The following is a 21530-nucleotide window of genomic DNA, read 5'->3' on the forward strand; positions in this document are numbered from 1 at the left end:
CAATTCATGAGATGGAGGTCAAGAACTCTTGAAATGCTCCTCCTGGATTCTCTTGCAGGGTTGTGTCCCTTAAATCCAACAAGACTGACCTAAAGTGTGTTTTGTTGGGGAAAGCTTTCACCTTGAGGAGGCCAAATGGGAACTAGGGAGCAGAAGGCTTGGGCTTGCCATGTAGGCTGTGTCTGTTCCTGACATATACAGAGCCTAGAGTGACAAGATCAGGATATGAGGTGAAAGATCCAGTGAGCAGCAGTGGGTGACTGGAGCAGTTATCATCTCTATCTTCTGAGATTTGGGATCCTGGCCACACAAGTCGGGACAAACCAGCACTGACCTTGGTGGGTAGAGAATCACAGTGAAATCATTATGGAGACTGTCTTTGGGAAGCCATGGTGGGAAATTGGCCTGAGGAGGAATGATGACTGATTTCAACTTTCTGTATACAGTTTACTCTTTACATGTTAAAAAAGATTTCAGGCAAACGTTACAAAAGTCTTGGTTATGGATCCATTGGTGTTTGGTGTATACTTCTTTGTGCTTCTGCCCCCCAGCCCGCCCACATTTTAAACATTTCTCAAAAAAAAACCAAAGCAAAATATTACTTCTACCTCCCAAAAGTGTTCCACGTCCTGGACATAAAAACTTTGGAATTGTTGTCCCCTACAGAACTGAAGGAAGCAGAAGTAGAAGGATAAGCTCTCATTTTCCTGAAGATGAAGAACCACAGACTTTAATTTTAAGTCACTAGAGTCAATGTTTTTTGATATGGTGAGTTTCCTCTTAATTTCCCAGTTAAACAAAGAGGTTATGAAAGGAAAATATAAGGCAGAAAATGTGTGAGATCTTCCTTATGTATGATATAATTTCCCTTTTCTTTTTTCTGACTCTGGAAGCTCACAAAGCAAGATCCCTTCCTTATGATGTAATCTCCCTTCTTTTTTGATTTTGGAAGCTAATAAAATGTAAAAACACAGTTCTAGTACTACAACTGATGAGTCTTTGGGGATTTTAGCTAAATACAGCCTTTTCTCACTATGAAATTAGGCAGGTTCTTTTGGCCCATTCTAATCCTTAGTAATGCATGAAAATAAAGCAGGATAGTAAAGAGATTTTGTCTTGTGGTGACATCATGCAGAGAGTCTCATCTCTCTGTGAGGGAGGGGATGGCTGCCACACAAGACTGGGCTCAGTTCAGACTGAATATCCTGCTTCGTGGGCTTGTATGTGGCTGGGGCTGATGGAAAGAATCTGGGGTTTAGGATCCCTGGCATGGGGAGCTGAGTCTTTTAGAAGATGAGGACTAATACTCTTTTACTAATGGCAGAACTTAAAACAGTAGTAGGATGATGAGCCTTCTTGGGATGGGCCTGAGTTTATGCTTTCCCACATGGAACAGCTGGTTGTGTGCACAAGATGCTAAGCTGATTTGTCCTGAAGGCTCTGCAGTGTGAAAGGAGCAAGCCCAAGGAGAAACCAGCCATCACCCAGAACCAAATGAAAGGACACCAGAAACTATGAACTCTCCTATCAGTTTACAGGCAATCTCAGCAGAATCAGTTGGAACTCTAAACTCTTTTAAGTTTGACAAAGAGGAGTGAGTTTGGGGTATATTTTTTGAGATTCACTTTATATTTATATTTTCCATCACTTAGCAATATAATTTGGCCTGGTTTGTAAAATTGATAATTATGGCTACCTTTTATTGAAGTATTAACCTGTTTCAGGCAAGGCACATGAGACTTCCTATAAATTATCTAATTTAGTCCTTACATGACTGCTATGTCTTCCCTGATGGCTCAGCAGGTAAAGAATCTACCTGCAATGAAGGAGACATGGGTTAGATTCCCAGGTCGGGACGATCTCCCGGAGAAGGAAATGGGAACCCACTCCAGGTATTCTTGCCTGGAGAATCCCATGGACAGAGGAGCCTTGCGGGCTATAGTCCATAGGGTTGCACAGAGTCAAAACATGACTGAGCAAGAGCACAAGGATGATTATTATGTTGATCTTCTAGATAAAGGCACTCAGGTTTAGAAATACAAAGTGAGTGATCTAAGGGCTGAAGCGAGCCTCTCCAAACAGGTATATGGGTAATACCTCAAGGGCTTCCCTTGTGGCTCAACTGGCAAAGAATCCACCTGCAATGTGGAAGACCTGGGTTCAATCCCTGGGTTGGCAAGATCCCCTGGAGAAGGGAAAGTCTACCCACTCCAGTATTCTGGCCTGGAGAATTCCATGGACTGTATAGTCCATGGGGTTGCAAAGAGTCAGGTGTGACGGAGTGACTTTCACTTTCAGGCCCTGTGGGTAAGCATTCAGATACGGCCATCGCTGATCTAAAGCAAAAATATGTTGGTGCATGTCAATTTCTGTAGCATCTTTCAAGTTATAAAGTTGGTGAAGTGAATTTGCCCTTCACAGCTGTATGGCTGGCTCTGGGGTAGTCCTGCCTAGATCAGTGTTTCCTTTGACCTCTACAGCGTGGGACACTTAGCAATGATTAGGCCATATTTTGACCACTTTCTGAGACTGGTGCCTGTAACAGCACAGCACCCAAGGTCTGAGATTGGGCTATAGCTAATTTTAAAAGTTTTAAAAGCTGTAGAAGACTTTCTTTTAAATGAAATTTGTGTTAATAGTAGACATAAGTTAAAATCACTCTAGTAGAGACCGGGGTGTCAGAAACTCATTTCTCCTACCCCAACCTATGGATGCATCTCCTTGAAGTTCCTAAGACTCCTCAGAGCAATCTGAAATTACTTTGCTGTTGTATTAGTGGAGGGAATGAGATTCCTGCTTGCCCCAGGATAGCCATACTAAGAAAGCAACATAATCTTGTACAAATATATTTTCATTTTAAGAGGAAAATATACTCATTTTATATCATGATACTGATTGATATTGATTAGGAAGAGAAGGAAGATAAAGATGAGGAGGAGTAAGAACTATTAATCAAGAAATATTTACTAAGGGAGACAGTGTGATGAAATAGACGATGGTGTTTGGCTCAGAGCCAAACAGCTCTAGTTTCCAGCCACAACTGTTGTTGCTCTTGGATTTCTGTGTTATCATGGATGTGTCGCTTCTTAATTTTGAGCCTCAAGTTCAAGGATTAAATTAGATGATTTTTGCAAAAGCACTTAGCACAGTGCTTGGCACATGGAATGTATGGACTAAATGTCAGGTCAGTCTTTTGCATCTGTACTGAGTACTTTTTAGGCTACAAGGCATTCTATAATCAAAGATGAATAAGGCAAAATCTGCACTCTCAAGAAACTCAAGGCTACTTGGGGAAAAACAACACATTTTTGAAAATTTGTAGTATAATGATTGTTACAGGCAGTGTATTTCAAGCACCAAATAAGAAGTCCAGACAAGAAAAATTATTGTGCCCTTGGAGTGATTCTGAAATGCTGCCTGAGGCGCGAGCAGAGTTTGTTGGGATGAAAGATGAGAAAGGTGGAAACAATAGGAGAAAGCATGCTAATAAGGAGGATCTCAGAGGCTACATAATTCTGGGAGATGAACAGACAAGCAGATAAGTATTTCTCTTTACTGAGTGGGGAACTGAGACAGAGAAGTCTATATTCTCACAGAGTCAGCAGTTCCCACCTGCACCCTGTCTGACTGGGTGACAGTCATTAGACCACATGACTGTCAGTGTGGTCTTTGAAGGTGGGTAAGGATAGGTTGGATCACCAAAATAGTAACAGATTTTTTACTTAGGTGATGAGACTTGAAAAGTGGTTGTAAGCAGGAGACAAGCCAGAAGACAAGCTTCAGGAAGCACAGAAGTACATCATCAGTTTGACTTAGTCTCGAGTCTTGGGACATGGATTAGTGTAGAGCAATTAGCAGTGACAAACCTTCTCTGAGCCTAAGATAAGACTGATTGAAAGAAGGAATCTGAAAGATATCTATTTGAAAACATGCACACTCATACACACATGCGCACACACACACACGCACACACGGGCACATGTAGATGAATACCAATGACCTTCAATAGTCAATTTTTACTAAAATGAACATTGCATTCTTGTATGAAAAGGATCAATTTAATATAAATGTTCCTAATAGCCCATATTACCTAAAAGTACATCCTGTGAAGCTAAACAGACTAATAAGCCATTGGAAAGACAGTCAGGATTAATTTGGGCACCAATCTATCCATTTTCTTTGCAATAACCCACAGTTGCAGCAAGTCTCACAGGTAGCAACCATATGCTGTGACCACATGTCCAACCTCAGCCCGAGTTGCCAACAGACATACCATGTTTTCAAATTAATATTGAATTGTCATTACCTACTGTAAGACACAGGGAACTCTACTCAGTACTCTAATTATCTATATGGGAAAAGAATTTTAAAAAGAATGAATATATGTATATGTATAACTGATTCACTTTATTATACAGCAGAAAGTAATGCTACATTATAAATCAACTACACTCCAATAAAAATCAATTTAAAAACTGAATTGTAATTGAAAACCATTGTAGGTATGACATTTTAGAGTAAATATTTTATAAAATAAAACAATTTGTATGCAACTGGAAAGAGTTGGCAACTATTTGTCAAACAAATGGTTTGGTTTATGAGAAAAGAGTGAAGTAAGATTTAGATGCAACCTCCAAAGAGCTATGGGTAATTAGTTGATTGGATAAATAACAATGTTCAGCATTTTTAGCAAAATTTTCTGGTCAAGCTTAGAAACAGGGTTCAATTTGCTCTTTTGTTTCTTCAGTTAATCAATGTCTAAAGGCCATTAATTTTGTTTATACTCACCATATTCTAGTACAAAGGTTCTCAAGCATTTTGATTTCAAAACTACATTGCATACCTAAAAATGTTCATTGCAACACTATTTACAATACCTAAGACATGGAAGCAACCTAAATGTCCATCAACAGATGAATGGATAATGGATAAAAATGTGGTACATATATATGATGGAATACTACTCAACCATAAAATAGAATAAAATAATGCCATTTGCAGCAACATGGATGGACACAGAGATTATCATACTCAATGAAGCCAGGGAAAGACAAATAAGACAAATGTCATATAATATCACTTATATGTGGAATCCAAATATATATACATATGTATATATACAAATGAATCTATTTACAAAACAGAAATAAACTCACAGACATAGAAAACAAAAGTATGGTTACCAAAGAGGAAAGGAGTGAGGAGGGATAAACTAGGAGTTTGAGACTAACACATACATACTACACACTATATATAAAATAGATAACCAACAAGCACCTACTGCACAGCACAGAGAAATATACCTAATATTTTGTAATAACCTATAAAAGAAAAGAATCTGAAAAAGAATATATATATATATATATACACACATATATATATATACACACACAGCTGAATCACTGAGCTCATATACCTGAAAGTAATACAACATTGTAAATCAACTATACTTCAAAAAAAAAAAAAGAACTATTGGAAGATCCTAAATAGTTTTCACTAATGTGGATAGCAGCTGAGAACATTTTCATTTATTAATTCCTTTAAAATGACAATAGTAAATTATTACATATTAGCATGGATAACACTTTTATGCAAAATATGTTTTCTAAAACAAAAAATTAAAAGCATAGCACTGTTTTACATTTTTGTAAATGTCTCTAATGTATGGGGTAATGGAAAACAGCTATATTCTCCTATTTGGTGGTCTACATTCAATCTGTGGTGACATATTCTTTTTTGGGGGGTGTGAAACATGGCCTTATATCTGGAAAAGGGAAGTATAACTTAATAGCTTTTTCACATATTTTGGGGTCTCTGAAAAATTCCACTGAACATTCATGACAGAATGAGAATAAAAAAGGCAAATAACATCTTAGTAGTATTATGTAGATAGCACTGATCCTGTGGAGTCCATGAAAAGGAGCTGGTGATTACCAGGGCTCTTCAGACCATATATTGAGAATCTCTGCTTTAGCCTTTCTCTGGCTTTATGTGGGGCAGATGTATTTCCAGGGGATGTGGCGTTTCCTGTTATCTGTAGATGATTCTTCAGGTTAACTAAATAGACATTTCAAATGTATGATATTCAGGCTTCCCAGCTTGTTTCTAGGTATTCTAACAGAATCTTCTACCTAGTTCCATTATAAAGGCCCCATGATCACAGCACACATATGTTAGATAGTCTGATTTTGTATAGAGCTAGGAGGAATCTGGGCTTCCCTGATAGCTCAGTTGGTAAAGAATCTGCCTGGAATGTAGGAGATCCCGGTTCAATTCCTGGGTTGGGAAGATCTGCTGGAGAAGGGATGGGCTACCTATTCCAGTATTCTTGGGCTTCCCTTGTGGCTCAGCTGGTAAAGAATCCGCCTGCAATGTGGGAGACCTGGGTTTGATCCCTGGGTTGGGAAGATCCTCTGGAGAAGGGAAAGGCTACCCACTCCAGTATTTTGGCCTAGAGAATTCCATCGACTCTACAGTCTGTGGGGTTGCAAAGAGTCGGACACGACTGAGCAACTTTCAGTTATGGGCTTCCCCTGTGGCTCAGATGGTAAAGAATCCGCCTGCAATGTGGGAAACATGGGTTCAATGCCTGGGTTGGGAAGATCCCCTGGAGAAGGGGAAGAAAGAAAGAAATAGAGGAAAACAATAGAATGGGAAAGACTAGAGATCTCTTCAAGAAAATTAGAGATACCAAGGGAAAATTTCATGCAAAGATGGGCACAATAAAGGACAGAAATGGTGTGGATCTAACAGAAGCAGAAGATACTAAGAAGAGGTGGCAAGAAAACATGGAAGAAATATACAAAAAAGGTTTTCATGACCCAGATAATCACAATGGTGTGATCACTCATCTAGAGCCAGACATCTTGGAATGTGAAATCAAGTGGGCTTTAGGAAGCATCACTATGAACAAAGCTAGTGGAGGTGATGGAATTTCAGTTGAGCTATTTCAAATCCTGAAAGATGATGCTGTGAAAGTGCTGCACTCAATATGCCAGCAAATTTGGAAAACTCAACAGTGGCCACGGGACTGGTAAAGGTCAGTTTTCATTCCAATCCCAAAGAAAGGCAATGCCAAAGAATGCTCAAACTACCACACAATTGCACTCATCTCACACGCTAGCAAAGTAATGCTCAGAATTCTCCAAGGCAGGCTTCAACAGTACATGCAATGTGAACTTCCAGATGTTGAAGCTGGATTTAGAAAAGGCAGAGGTCAAATTCCCAACATCCGTTGGATCACTGAAAAAGCAAGAGGGTCCCAGAAAAACATCTACTTCTGCTTTATTGAATATGCCAAAGCCTTTGACTGTGTGGATCACAACAAACTGTTGAAAATTCTGAAAGAGATGGGAATACCAGACCATCTGACCTGCCTCCTGAGAAATCTGTATGCAGGTCAAGAAGCAACAGTTAGAACTGGACATGGAATAACAGACTGGTTCCAAATAGGGAAAGGAGTATCTCAAGGATGTATATTGTTACCCTGCTTATTTAACTTATATGCAGAGTACATCATGAGAAATGCTGGACTGGATGAAGCACAAGCTGGATTCAAGATTGCCAAGAGAAATATCAATAACCTCAGCTATGCAGATGACACCACCCTTATGGCAGAAAGCAAAGAAGAACTAAAGAGCCTCTTGATGGAAGTGAAAGAAGAGAGTGAAAAATTGTCTTAAAACTGAACTTTCAGAAAACTAAGATCATGGCATCTGGTCCCATCACTTCATGGAAAATAGATGGGGAAACCATGACTGACTTTATTTTTGGGGGCTCCAAAATCACTGCAGATGGTGACTGCAGCCATGAAATTAAAAGACGCTTACTCCTTGGAAGAAAAGTTATGACCAACCTAGACAGCATATTAAAAGGCAGAGACATGACTTTGCCAACAAGGGTCCATCTAATCAAAGCTATGGTTCTTGCAGTAGTCATGTATGGATGTAAGAGTTGGACTATAAAGAAAGCTGAGCACTGAAGAATTGATGCTTTTGAACTGTGGTGTCGGAGAAGACTCTTGAGAATTCCTTGGACTGCAAGGAGATCCAACCAGTCCATCCTAAGGGAATTCAGTCCTGAATTTTCATTGAAAGGACTGATGCTGAAGCTGAAACTCCAACAGTTTGGCCACCTGATGCGAAGAACTGACTCATTTGAAAAAACTCTGATGCTGGGAAAGATTGAAGGCGGGAGGAAAAGAGAACGACAGAGGATGAGATGGTTGGATGGCAGCACCGACTCAATGGACATGAGTCTGAGTAAGCTGCAGGAGTTGGTGATAGACAGGGAAGCCTTGCTGCAGTCCATGGGGTCGAAAAGAGTCTGACATGACTGAGCAACTGAACTGAACTGAACTAAAGTGGAATTTGAAAAAAGGTCACTCATAGAGGATGTTTTGTTTTTAATTAGTTATATTTTATTATTAATATGATTGTCTTAGACTTAATTTCAGGCAAGGAGACATATTAGTCTTAGACACATTTGATAATTAGCACATTTATTAGTTTAGTTTATCTATTTTAAAATATTTATTGATAAACAAACGAACTTATTGGTTATCTCCTATGGGACCTTATCCCAGGAAATGGGATTATAAAACTGAATCACACAGTCCTATTGTGCCAAGAAGCTCACAGTCCTTGAAATATGAACATGTAATCACAAAACCACAGAGTTCATAAACACAAATTGAATAATCAATTTAAATTCTATGGCAGAAAAGAGGCCAATTGGCTGGTGAAGCAATGGAATTGCTTTCCTGTTTGTATTACAACTAAGGAAGGCAAGAAGTAATAACTGTCAGAAAGCTTGAAATGAAGAGGGAATTATGGATAAGACTCCAAAGAACAGCTTTTTCTTTCCCAGTCCGCGCTGGATCTTAAAAATATTTTTCTTGAGAAGTGAACAAAGGTGACATTTCTACCCTTTGGGCTTAGAAATGAGCCAGTGCACATTTCGAAAGTAAATAACTCCTGGGTGATTTGATGCAGATGTCATTCACAGTTGTCCAAGTAGGGGCACAGGGATTGTCAACAATTTGCCACAAATCTGCATTTAGAATTTGGCAGAATTCATGAAATGTAGATTACTTGTGTATAGAAAAGCTTGCTTCCTCATACGCCGCTTAAATATTTAGTTTTTTTTTTTTTTAATATTGTGGTGGCAGACAACTTAGTGTCCCTATAAGGAGCTGCCATCTTTAGTCTACACACACTCGTTAAACATTTCTGAGCCTTATTAAGCACCAGGTATTGAATAAAGTGGTGAATAAAGCCCTAAATTAGCTTCTTATTTGCCAGAACTTGTAGTTAATATATCATTTGCTGCTGCTGCTGCTGCTGCTGCTGCTAAGTCTCTTCAGTCGTGTCTGACCCTGTGCGACTCCATAGATGACAGCCCATCAGGTTCCGCCGTCCCTGGGATTCTCCAGGCAAGAATACTGTAGTGGGTTGCCATTTCCTTTTCCAATGCATGCAGGCATGCTAAGTCACTTCAGTCATGTCCAACTCTGTGCGACCCCTTGGACAGAAGCCCATCAGGCTCCTCTGTCCACAGGATTCTCCAGGCAAGAATACTAGAGTGGGTTGCCACTTCCTTCTCCATAATATATCATCAGTTGGTATGAATTGCATCAGACATGTATTTTTCAACAGAACTACTTATAAACTTTAGAGGAGTGCTGTCTAATAGTTTTTTTTTTTTTTTTTGGTAATGTAGAAATGCTCTATATTTGTGCTATCTTATGTGTAGCCATTAACCATATTCTACTACTGAGCACTGAAATGTGGCTAGTGCAGCTGAGGAACTGAATTTTAAATTTAATTTACATCTCATTAATTAAAATTTAAATAGCCACATGTGGCTAGTGGCTACATAATTGGGTAATGCTGTTCTAGAGGGCCAGAATCACACACCATACCTTTGATTTTAAAACTCTCAGCATTATGAATTCTGGACATGTAATGGAATTTTAAAAGATACTTTTATATGAAATTAGTCATATTGTTATTAAGACCCAAATCTGGGTTAATGAGAACTTAACTCACTGGTTACTTTGCTCAGAAGTTAACAATAGATTTGGAAATAATTACTAGAAGATTTATGGAACTAGATCTCTCATTTAAAGTGACCAATTTTCTTGGAAAATTTGCCAGACAGCCTGGACTATCATAAGCTAAAGGAGGCATTGGAACTTTTTGATATTACAATCTATGAACTGAAAAATTAAGCTATTAAATAACTGGGCAAGGCAAATGCAGAAAACAAAGGCCACTAATGTAAATTCAATTACTTGGACACAGTGCAACATAGCACATGTGGGCCAAAGGTACTATGATGCTTTGGCAAAAATTCAGAGATTGAGATGTCATATCCACAGAGAAGAGTGACAGCTAAGATCTATAAGGGATCCAGGTTTTGCAGTCAAAGGTTCTCAGCACAGTTGGACAGATGACAGAAGACAAACAAGTAGGCAGCTACATAAAATTGTAAGAATCAGAGACTAACAAAGAACAATCAAAAGATTATCGCATGATAGCAAAATTTTAATTGTCCAATTGGGAGTTTGGAAAGAAATGTGAGTTCAGCGTAAGCTAAACTCACATTGGACAAAGGCAGTAGAAAGAGTGTGTTGTCTGAAGTTAGGGTGAGATTTGAAGGCTTAGCTCCTCACTTAATGATCAATTTTTCTTTTTGACCAAGTTAATTATGTTTCAACTTTCTTATTTAAAAAATTGAAAAAATATTAGCTAACAGGAAAGACTGCTGTGAAAGCTGGCACAGGGCCTAATACATAGTAGGTCCTCAAGACTATCTAACTACTCAAGGAATTATGAATTCGCTCCTACCACCAGGATCTTCTGGAAGTAGAACAAATATAAGAAATCTGATACTATTGGTGATAGGCAGTGAATATGTGAATTTAACTTGAATTGAGGTTGTTGGAAAAATTTGTAAGAGATAAGTTTAACGGGTAAGATGGGCCTAAATAATTTCTTTTCCTTAATGAAATATTGACAAAAGAATTTAGGTTTGACTGTCATTGGTGGTGAGAAACAATTACAGGTTCATGCCAGAAGCAGTGGGGACATAGATTAGTCAGTGACACTACCAACGACAAACTTGGGGGAAAGGCAAGGATAGCAGTTAAGACGATGTTACAATAATCCGAGTGTAAGATAATGACCTTGACTGACTAAGATGATAGCTGCAGAAATGGAAGTAAAAGGGCAAATATGAGACATTTTGAAGAAAGAATGGACTAAATTTGAACTTCCCAGCTGTATGTGCCTAGGTGTTTCAGGTCAGTTGAGATACTGGTGCACAAAGCATTGGGAGCTGTGGGGCACTCCTTATCCTTGGGAGCTGTGGGGCACTCCTTATCCATCAGCAGGCAATAACTTTCAGACACAAGCAGCCTCTTTTGTTTACCCAACTAATCTAGCATCGTCATTTCCTGTGTGGGACATGACATACAAATTTCTGAACTAAAATGCTTAGTGACAGTCAGGATATAGGGAAAGAAGGGAAGAGAGAGTTAAAATGACTATAGAACTTTTCATTCTCCAAGACAAGATGGGGAGGTGTTGATGAAAATGGCCTAAGTAGGGAAGGGAACTGATTTAGAGAATTTTGTTTTGGGTATTTCAGCGGCTGTGCATGTGAAATATTTGTGTGAATAGGTTGTTGGGAAAACAGGATTAGAACAAAGATGAGACTTATCTTTTTTTTTTTTGGCTACACAGCACAGCATATGGGATCTTATTTCCCCCACCAGGGATTGAACCCATGCTCCCTGCAGTGGAAGTACAGAATCTTAATCACTGGACTCCCAGGGAAGTCCTGAGATCTATCTAACAGACAGAAATTATTTGAATTGATAATGTGGTGGTAGTTTAGTCACTAAGCTGTGTCTGACTCTTGTGACCCCATGGACTGTAGCCCACTAGGCTCTGTCCATAGGCAAGAATATTGGAGTGGGTTGCCATTTTTCTTCTCCAGAGGATATTCCCAACCCGGGGATCAAACCCAGGTCTCCTGAATTGCAGCCAGATTTTTTAAAGACTGAGACACCAGGAAAGCCCCCATTGATAATGGAATATAGTCAACTGCATTAATAGAATGGACCTAAAGACAAAGCGACTGAACTGAACTGTAAGACAAAGGAGATTGAAACAGGTTGATAGCAAACCATTAATTGACATCCTCTGAGTAGGATTTTAACCAAATGCAATTGATAATGACATATAGTCAACGGCATTTGTTTAAAACCCTACTCATTGGATGTGTATTAATGGTTTGCTATCAACTTGTCTCAATCTCCAATGTCTTTAGATGTGTTCTATTATTTATTTTAATCTTCATGTTAGGCACAGATATGGAAGAATTCTGCTATTTATAAATCATACAAATATGGGAGAACTAGCCAAAAACAGTGGTTGATATAATCAAGATTTGGAATGATTTGTTGACCCTAAACTAAGAAGATAAAAATAAAACAAGTACACCCAACAATGCAAACATAATTGATGCTACTTAACTGTATGTATACACATAAAATTACTGTGATTGGGGGTGGGGTAGGGAAGGTAAGTCATAAGTAAGCCTTAGAAGAAAATGAGAATGCTTTGCCCTTTGCTAGGTAAATATTTTAGTTTCTTCCTTTGGATCTCCCTTAAATAAGTCACCCCTAATTTGACAAAGAACACAATATTTAATTAAGCCAAGATCAATTTGTTTGCGGGGACTCCCTGGTGACTCAGAGGTAAAAGAATCTGCCTGCAATGCAGGAGACCTGGGTTCAATCCCCGGTCGGGAAGATCCCATGGAGGAGGGCATGGCAAGCCACTGCAGTATTCTTGCCTAGAGAATCCCATGGACAGAGGAGTTTGGAGGGCTGCAGTCCGTGGGATCGCAAAGAGTCAGATATGACTGAAGCTAATGAGCAGCAGCAGCGGCAGCAACTTGTTTGCATCACCACTGTGGGCCAGTCCACCTGCCTCCTGAAGAAGGGGCAATAAAACGCAGCTATTGTGTGAGCAGAAAGCTGGGTGAGGACAATGCTGTCTCTGTGGTCAGACACAGAGGTCTTACCAGGGCTCAGGAAGAGAAAAACAAGGAGTTCTTAGCCCTCTAATTATCTGTGCATAATGTCTACAGCTGCTGCTGCTGCTGCTGCTAAGTCGCTTCAGTCGTGTCCGACTCTGTGTGACCCCATAGATGGCAGCCCACCAGGCTCCCCCGTCTCTGGGATTCTCCAGGCAAGAACACTGGAGTGGGCTGCCATTTCCTTCTCCAATGGGTGAAAGTGAAAAGTGAAATGGAAGTCGCTCAGTCATGTCCAGCTCTTCGCGACCCCGTGGACTGCAGCCCACCAGGCTCCTCCGTCCATGGGATTTCCCAGGCAAGAGTACTGGAGTGGGTTGCCATTGCCTTCTCCAATGTCTACAGCAGCCCCCATCAAGTAGGCATGAAGTATGTCTAGCAACTCCTCCAGGATAATTAAACAAACAAAACTGAAGGAGCATGGCTGAGAAAGTTTCATTAAGAACATGGCAAAGGTGAGAGTATATCAGAATGAGGCTTTGAATTTTGCTTACTTCTTGCTCCAACAACTAGGCTTTCAAACCACTTCCCCTCTAACATGTAAAAACTTCTTTGTTGTGTTGTATCGTGCTGAAGATTTCTGCAATGCCAACATGTCTTGTTGGTCAGCCCAACTTTTTATGGAGGCTTGGGCATAAGTGGAGTTACTCTAATGGAAGTGTCACTAGCTGGGGGTTCTCAGAGGCTTGACGTGGGGAGATGGGCAAAGTAGAAGGGACGTGGGCTTCAGTTTTGCTCCTGGGCTTTGGAGCTATGTGTTCTCAGCTCACTGTATTCCCCTCCAATTTCCCATTTATTTCCACCTCCTTCTCTTCCACTTCCTCTTTACTCTTGTTCCTCAAAATCTAGAGTGATGAAGAGGTGGTAAAAAGAAAGGGAAATGAGGTCTGGTGGGGTTTCCACCTTATTTCCATTTTTCTCTCATTTCTAAGGGTGGCTCTGTGCAGGCAAAGCACCAGGTATAGTTGAGCTGATTGTGCTCTGCACAGCCTCAGGGAGTGCCATTCACAGTGTGGCATGCAACACGAAGCACTTGCCAGTGAGAATGGAAAGGAGATTTATCATTTTGGCTCATCTGATTTGTTCCTTCTACATTCAACTGCTGGAGGGTATCTGTTTATAACCCTGATCAGAGAATGCTATTTAAAGTGCAATTCTCTTGTAAATTTACATTAAAACCCCAAAGGAAGTTTTATCAGACTAAGAATTTTACATTATGCTCCCTCTTGGCTGTAGTTCACTCCCAGCCCCCTACTTTTTTAGTCATCCTGAGGTTATGCTGCTAAGATCCTTCAGGACTCTTACATGTTGTATTTTGTACTCCAGAAATTGTTACATCATTTCCCTTTTGGTTTTTCACCGCGCTCTGGTTCAAATAATTCCAACTCTCCTAGGTTGCCCCAAAGTTTTTCTTTTCAATCAACTTCAACAATTTTCTTAAAGCTGTCAAATGCTGGAATCCAGAGTTAATTTCCTTAAAAATTAATTCTTAAAAAGGGTAATGTGTGTGCATGAATTGGGGGAGGGGATGTGTCTAATTTCTACAGAAATATTTTCCCAACTCAAAATGAGACATGTGATCATAATAGCTATAAATTTCTGCGCTAAAGTTGTTAGTAATTATATTTGTCAGTATTTGTGTGGATGTGTGTGTGTGTGTGTGTGTGTGTGTGTTTGGAAGAGTGAAGTGAAGGAGATGGAAAACATAATTTATCAGGTTTTTTTGAGAACGAAGAAAGAATAAGATGATGGTTAGATGATTATTCCTGTGAATTTTTGAGAGAGTTCTAGCTGAGAATTCGCTATGGTCTCACATGACCCACCAGCTCCTTACTTTTTTTGGCTGTGCTGCAAGGCTTATGGGATCTTAGCTTCCCAGCCACCAAGGAACAAACCCTGGTGGTCTTAACCACTGGGCCACAAGGGAAATCCCTGCAACAGCCCTTTAGACCAGAGACAGCAGAGCAGGGGGTTGCATTTAGGAACACGTGAGAGAAGAGGCTTCCTTGACTGGGATGAACTAGCAGCAGGAGGAGGGATAGGCTTTCGTACAGCTTGACAAGCAAGGTTCTTAGCTCCTAGACTATCCTTCTTCAGGAACACCGCATGTAAGACTCGGAGGGGGCCGTTTTGTTTACTTCCACTAGAATTCTAATTTCTTCTTAGAAATTTCACAGCAACTCTGTGTGTCAAAGGGATAAAGAAAATATTTTTCCCCTCTGTTTTGTTTTGTCCACGCCTAATATACAGAGAAAAAATAAAGCGATGTACCTCTCTTTGAGTGGACAGGTGGCTCAGAGGATAAACATGAGAAAACCCTAAATTAAAGGATGAAGCGTAAGGGCAAATTGAAAAGGACTCCCGTGGGAAAGAGACCTTAACCTCAGAACTGTTCTATGAGCACATCACTGTGTCTCCAAAATCACAAAGCTGTCATTTTTATTTTTATTTCTTTTCTGGCTGTGCCATGTGGCTGTGGGATCCTTAGTTCCTTGACCAGGGATTGAACCTGGACCCTTGATAGTGAGAGCACAGAGTCTTAACCACTGGACCACCAGAGAATTCCCCAAAATTGTCATTTGTAAAAGCCCAAGTATAAGAACTATCTTTCCCCTTGTATGATAACCAAATAAATATGTGGGAATACAGTATATAATAAACATAATTGTATGATTACAAATCAGCTTAGGTCTGTTGTCTACCAATTTCATTTTTATCATAATGATAACTTCAAATGATCAGGCAATTTTTCCACATCAGTGTTCTAACCCTGCTAAGTTCCTGTCACACAAAATATCATTTCCTCCTAGGAGAGCTCCAAGTTACACTGTCCACATACTGTTTTCACTTGATTCCTCTCTTATGTCATACAGGCAATTGTTCTGAGAGTTAAAAATAGTGAAGAAAATTAAAATTCAAAATCCACATAGAGGGACAAAGTTAAACAACATGTAGTATTATCAAGATAAGGGAATATTATTTGTCTATTGAAAAGATGCTACAGGGGTTTCCCTGGTGGCTAAGATGGTAAAGAATCTGCCTGCAATGCAGGAGACCTGGGTTCAATCCCTGGGTTGGGAAGATCCCCTGGAGAAGGGAATGGCAACCCACTCCATTCTCCATTGTCTGGAGAATCCCAGGGACAGAGGAGCCTGGAGTGCTACAATCCTTAGGGTCGCAAAGAGTTGGACATGACTGAAGTGACTTAGCACATATCACATATGCTAGGATCATACTGTGCTTTTAGTACAATTCGTACTTGGGATTCCCTGGTGGCTCAGATGATAAAGAGTCTGCCTGCAGGAGACCTGAGTTTGATCCCTGGGTCAGGAAGATCCCCTGGAGAAGGAAATGGCCACTCACTGCAGTATTCTTGCCTGGAAAATCCCGTAGACAGAGAAGCCTGGTGGGCTACAGTCCATAGGGTCTCAAAGAGTACTTAGAAACATTTGAAAGTTGGATCCACTAGCAATGCTTCCTTTTCTAAGCTCTGGGAGTACTTTTCTGTATTTTTTCAGAGAGACTATCGTCCCTCTTATGAGGTTTTGGGAATCTGATCTGGCAACTTAAAAGCAGTCAAAGCACACCTCTTTGGTAGCTCCTGTGTAACAGGAGGAAAACTGTTCCTGTTTAAGGGGGTCCCTACTCTGTGGCCACCCTCTGGGTAGATCAGGAGCCAGATAGAAACATGCCACGGCAATAATTCATTTTCTAAAACTCAAAGCCTCCTACTCAAGTTCACTGATAATATTTGGTTCTGTCTTCCACATCCCCCAGGAAATCCTGTTTCTGAGCATTGTTAGAAAGTATGCTATTGATCTTTTTAATAAGAATTTTGAAACTTCAAAACCATTTTGAAGGGAATCAAGAACTTTCTGACTTTAAGGTTGTGAAAGTTCTTAGATTTGGGGTTTGAAGCATTTTAAACAAGACAAAATATCAAACGTCCCATAAGCACCCATTCTGGGGTAGGCTCAGTGCTAAGTGCTTTTGCAGTGTCGGCTCATTTGATGTTCACTGGCATCCACAGGGAAGGCTATCCTTGCCCCTATTTTACAGAAGGGGAAACTGGATCACTGAGGGTGAAGCAGTTTGCAAAAGGGGAAGGAGGTAGCAGAAGGTAATGCTTGGATTTGTACACAGACTGTCTGGCCCTGGACAGACACTGTGCTGATCCAGGAGGCAGACGATCCCTAGGAATGAGTATGGGCAACACTGACTACTTGGTGAGAGGATAAAAAGAGAAGTGATCTGCTAAACAGACTGCACCCTCATCGTGCATTACTTTTTCCTTTTTCTCTATATTCTTGATCCTACGGGGATAAGATGTTAGACTATAAATAAGATAGTAGAGCCTTAAAAACCATTTGAAATGGATTAAAATCTTCCGATTTTAAACCTCAACAAATGAAAACACGTCAGTGTTGAGAAAGTGTAAAGCACCTTGAAGTAATTTGTCTTAAAGCGTTCTTAACCCTACACAAGCCAAAAGGTGTTCCTAAAATTGTCAGTATTTATGGTGGAACCTCAAAAGGAAGTGTGTGGAAGCTTTGTTTTGATATTCTGAACACTGCGAATGTGTGGAGTTGTAGATTTTTGGCTGACTTTGAGATCCACCTGACTGGGCTACCTTCTCCAACATTCTCAGAACTGATACTGACATTTTTTGGTTGCTCCTTTTAAGGACTGTTGAATGTCACACTCACAACTCAACACACTGGGCTCATGTTGGTAGAAAATTCAAACTCTAGAGTTTCTTGACATCCTTAATTTAGATCATGTTAAAATTTGCTACGGCTAAATAAAAACCCAGTTAGCTACAGTAGCTGAGGGGTCACAGAAGCCACAAGTAACCAGTGTGTTCTCAAAACAGGCTCAATGAACAGACTTCATAGAGGTCAAACAAGTAGGTTGGCGGAACTGTCATGGATTGTTCATTACTACTTTTAGAAGATTGTGGCATTTCTGACTCTAAGTCTCAAAGATGCTATTATGAAAGTGAACTTTAAAATGTATAAACAAAGTCAGGTGGTTGAGGGGATTGTAATCAACTATTTTTCCCAGAGAGAAGTCAACATGTCATGGGTTACTAGGATATTTTAGCACTTGTACAAGCAGCCATTCTTCATTTGTCAAAGAGCTATCAATGAAGAAAAGAGACTGACATGTTGAAAAAGCAGTTTGATTGTGGAATTAATCTATTTGACCAGTATTAATTCAGCTTCTGGCACACACCCGCCATTGGGTTAGGGGCTTTTTAAGCAGACAAAGATGAGTTGGGCCAGCTTCTGCATTCAGGGACTGTTACTCTGATCAGGGGAGATAGATTAGAGTTAAAAAATTTTTTTCCTGATCATATGAATAAATATGAGGACACAGTACAAATCCTCAGTTCTTTGTGAAGAGACCAGGGCTTAGAAGTCAGAAAAGCCTCCTCAGAAAAGGTGAGCCTTAATTCATTGTTGAAATGTGTCTCCCAGATAGACAGGGTATCCTAAGTATTTCAAATATTCCCGTTAGAATGAGCAAAGATATTGTTGGTGACACAGTCTAGAATAACTCTGTTTGATGAAGTAAACACTAGTCGCATGTGGCTTTGTTTAAACTTACGTTGGTTACAGTGGAATACAGTGTAACATTTAGTTCTTTAGTTTCCCTAGCCACATTTTAAGCACTCAATAGCCACACGTGGCTAGTGGCTATCACATTGGACAATGTGGACACACCTGCATCACCGCAGAAATGTCTCCATCACCGCAGAAATTTCTACTTTCAGTGCTGGGAAACTGCAAGCAGATGGGCACTGCTGGTGGGTCAATTTTAAGGGGTGTGGGGCAAGAGCTAAGCCTGGAGGTAGGGGTTGCAGGTAAAAGATGGAGGTCTCACGTGTCATATCTCAGACTTCAGTCTGTACCCACTGGGTTAGGCATGAGCAAAATTTTCTGTAAAGGGCCAGATTGTAAATATTATTGGCTCCTGGGACCACATCGTATTTGTTGAAACTGTACAACTCTACTGTTGTCGCCTGAGATCAACCACAGTCAATATAGAAATGAACGAGTGTGACTGTGTTCCAATAACACTTGATTTGTGAAAACTGAAAATGGGCTGTATTCACCCCACAGACCATGGTTTGCTAACCCTGCACTACGGTATTAGGAAACCCCCTGAAGGGTTTGAAGCCAGAGAGTTTCATAATTATATGTGTGCTTTAGATAGACCATTCTAGTAGTAGAGTAAAGAAGCATTTAAGGAGTGTGAGATGCAAGACTAATAGTCCGGTCCAAAAGGATAAGCGCTTGAATTCTGAATGCAGCCTATAGACTATGGTTGGAGAGAAGGGAATGTGTATGTGCTTTAAGTTAGGTGGCAATGGAGAGATATTAAACAACATAGAAATATAAGGCAGGGGTGGTTAAGTAGATGGTGGTACACCATCTTGGCTGCACCAAATTATACAATATAAGAAGAACAGATTTGGGGAAAGGTGATGGCTTCAGACTGGGTCAGGTGGCATTTGAGATGCCACACATGTGAGTCATTAGCAGAGGGTAGTAGCTGAAGCCTTGAAAGTGACAGAAAATACCCAGGAGGTAGGGCAGGCAGAGTGCCTGCAAATGATGGTGCCTTGAGTGTTACCAAAATGGAAGACATACGTTCAAAGGGAATTGAGAAGGAATTGTTACTGGCACAGGGAGGAAAACCAGGGAAGGATGGTATTGCAGAAATCAAGGGAAGACTTTCAAGTGCTATTGAGATGTAAAAGATTCCACTACGTTTGGCAACTAGGGAGTCATTGTTCAAATGCTTTCCAGAATAGGTTTCACAGAAGGAAATAAGATATATTAGGTTGGCCAAGAAGTTCATTTCGGTTTTTCCATAAGATGTTATGGGAAAACTCCAATCCAATATATCTTATTTCTTATTATCCCCCAATTGTCAGGAACCTTCTTTTAAATATGATTAAGTGAGATAATAGCTGTGACTTCTCATGTTCTTGGCTTTTGTATGTGTGTGTGTGTGTGTGTGTGTGTGTGTGTGTGCACGTGCACATGTGCATGCATGCAAGGGACCCTGGAGTTTTATGTAATAAACACTTGGTACATATAATAATAATAAAAAATTAACTAATAACAGTTTTAAGACAGAATCATGTGATTTGGGAGTGCTCCATTTCACAATTTAATGATCAAAGAATTAGTCATCCCTTCAGTGGAGGAGTGTCAAATGATGATTTATAGCCACCTCAAAGAGGTTTATATTAGGAAAATATTTTACATGCCTAGTGGATGAATATAACTCACTCAAACTTTGCATGATTTGTTGTTTAAAATTTTGTCTTAAAATATGGAAAAACTGACAAAAACATGCTTGTGGTTTTTAAGAGTATTTCATGAGAGAATAAGAGTTGGTATTTGTTCCTGAAGGAATTGCTTTAGGGAGCATGAAAATCTAAGGAACACACATTTCTCTTTGCTTTAAATGACTTTTACCTCTCAGGAAGGGAAAAGTGAAGTGGAATGGCAATAATACAACAATATTAAAAATAACAACAAAAATAAAAGAAGGAGCCTCTTCATCACCAGTGACTAGTTGGCTCACTGGGTAGACGTAAATACAGTTTCATCATTTTTTTTTTGGCTGCATTAGGCAGCTTACGGGATCTTAGTTCCTTGACCAGAGATGGAACTCTCCCCCCCAACCCCCCGCAGTGGAAGTGCTGAGTCCTAACCACTGGATCGCCAGGGAAGTCCCTGGAGTACAGTTTTATCTAGCACTAGAGTTTTACTGAAGGCTAACTTTATTCTCTGTTCAGACTGCTCTCTATTCTTTGGCAAGACTCTGCCCTGAACTGAAAAGTCATTCTGAGAATATGTAGGGCTACTTGAATAGACAGGAACATCTCTAAAGTGTGATATATGAAAAGTAAATTGAACTCTATACAGAACTACACTGAAAAGGAAAGCTGGATACTGTACACTATTTTTTTTTTTTTGATACTGAAAGAGTGACAGAATCACAACAGTAATGTTTGAAGTACTTAATTATAAACTTTACTTAGAAAAATACATGGGTATAAACATCAATGAATATTGTGACAAAAGAGGAGCAATGATGGAGGGCATGAAGGAGATTAGCTCTATGAGATATCAGAATATATTATACAATGATAATTGAAAAGGTATAATAATACAAGCATAGATATAGATGGCTCAGAAGAGAGCCATAATATGTGATAATCTAAAAATAACAAAAACAGGGAAATAGAATATCCAAATAACAAAAACAGGGAAATAGAATATCCACATAAATATTATTTTAACTTCACACTGAATTTTGTCTCTAAGTCATAGTAGATTGCAAATAGAGAGTAGAGTTAAAAGGAAAATCAGCAGAGTATGGATTACAGTTTTTATTCAGAA

At 39.8% G+C, this 21530-nt stretch overlaps 1 protein-coding gene and 1 long non-coding RNA gene across 4 annotated transcripts in view; one reads left to right on the forward strand and one right to left on the reverse strand.

Annotated features, from left to right (window-relative positions):
* Positions 1-21530, reverse strand: part of FYB1 (FYN binding protein 1) — a 172610-nt gene that overhangs the window by 127481 nt on the left and 23599 nt on the right. The window lies entirely within an intron of this gene.
* LOC145519098 (uncharacterized) overlaps positions 18757-21530 on the forward strand; it is a 28959-nt gene continuing 26185 nt past the window's right edge. Inside the window, exon 1 of the long non-coding RNA XR_014063532.1 lies at positions 18757-18916. This is a non-coding gene — a long non-coding RNA (uncharacterized LOC145519098). The remainder of the gene's footprint in view (positions 18917-21530) is intronic.

Source organism: Giraffa tippelskirchi, chromosome 8, assembly GCF_054371585.1.
Source record: "Giraffa tippelskirchi isolate mGirTip1 chromosome 8, T2T-mGirTip1v1.2.pri, whole genome shotgun sequence".
In the NCBI taxonomy this organism is placed as follows: Eukaryota; Metazoa; Chordata; class Mammalia; order Artiodactyla; family Giraffidae; genus Giraffa; species Giraffa tippelskirchi.